Source organism: Melampsora larici-populina, assembly GCF_000204055.1.
Source record: "Melampsora larici-populina 98AG31 unplaced genomic scaffold MELLAscaffold_121, whole genome shotgun sequence".
Classification (NCBI taxonomy): domain Eukaryota; kingdom Fungi; phylum Basidiomycota; class Pucciniomycetes; order Pucciniales; family Melampsoraceae; genus Melampsora; species Melampsora laricis-populina.
The window spans coordinates 49,719-51,377 of NW_006768885.1; positions in this window are offsets into that span (position 1 = coordinate 49,719).

A 1,659-nucleotide genomic window follows, 5' to 3' on the forward strand; every position below is an offset into this window, starting at 1 on the left:
TTTGGTTAAGATTACATAAATGACTCAATGATTCCTGACACTGATTCACACGTCTTCCAGTTCTCTTCTAAGCAGGTCACCAAAGGAGTCATCCGAGCTGACTCGGATGAAGAAAATGGAAAAGTGCGAAAACGAAAACACATCGACATCGAGGAGGCTGAGCAGACTGACTCCCTGCTGGCATACTATGGACCCCCGTTTCACAGCAAACCTGACGATGTGAGTTATCATCACCTCAATTTTAAAGTACCCTCGTGTTGAATTACTTATGGACATTTTTACCTGTCTAGGATAAAAGCAAGAGACCGTTAGGTTATCCTTGTTTATTTTGTAGCCGTAACGAAACTCGCCCAGTAAGAATCAGTTACAGTAATCCTACTGCCAATCTCAAAGCCCACCGAGATGGATCAACTCAGGATGGTCGATCCATTACTGGCTGCCCCGGACGTCTTCGAGCTCGAGAGCAGGGACTGGATATCCCTCCTTCAGTTGCCGAGATTCTTGCTCAAGAAGAAGCTAAGCGCAAGAAGACCAATGGTCCTTTGGATGCTTTTGTCTCAACCACGAAAGTTTCTAAATTTGATAACCTGACATTTAATCAAGGTATGTGTGTCTGGTTGCTCCGACAAGCGCTGCCTTGGTCACGACTGGCCGATCCGTGGCTTCGAGCATCAATCCAATATGTTAGACCTGAAGCAAAGCTATATGGAAGACACTGGGCCGCTCTCGAGGCCAAACGTCTCAACTTGTCTATGAAGAAACAAGTAATCAATGAATTGCAGGTGAGATTCGAGAATCTTTCCACTCTTGTTCAACTATTATCCTGTTGACTAACCATGATCTTTTACAATTGCAGGGCTTGACCTCTAAATTTTCGATGCAACACGATGTATGGACTTCAAAAGGGAATCGGCATGGCTTCATCGGGGCCAATGTAACTTATATAGATCACATGTGGAAGTTTGTATCTCGTCACCTCACGCTGAAGGTTGTCGCGTGGGAACACCGAGGTGTCTGGTTGGCTGAGCCTCTTGCCAACGTTTTGATCAAACACCAGCTCGCTGATAAGATGAGTTTTCTTTCTCTCTTTTATGTTTTGTAGTATTTATTTTAGGCTGACTTGGTTTTTTTTTTCGTTTTCACTTGCTGAGCCAGACCACCGACTCTGGATCAAATAATAAAACAATGGCCAATGAAATGCACAGGCAATTCATTGACCATTGTGGCCCGAATTCAAATTACACTTGGAATCCCGAAAAGATGCATGCCTTCTGTTTCTGCCATAAGCTTGCGCTTATCGTAGGAGCTGGTCTAGCCGCCTTAGGCCTCAAGACTGCTGCACCCCGCAAGATCAAGACAGCCAATCGAGGTCGATTCCCTGAAGTATGTACAACCGTAGTCGAAGAAGAAGAACCTGACGACGCACATGCCGGTGACGGACCAGTACTTGAAGTACCCGATGTGGCAACGGCCCCTTCCGAAGACGTTTTATCCGATGTTGAACATGATCTTCAAGAGGTTGAAGACGAAGAATCAACTGATTCCAACATCCTCAGCCGATTAGAGACAACTCTGGCCGATGCAGCGGTAGACGACGAAGTTGACTGGGATGCAGCAGACAAAGAAGATGCAGGCAATCCCCTGCTTGTGCTTGACGAC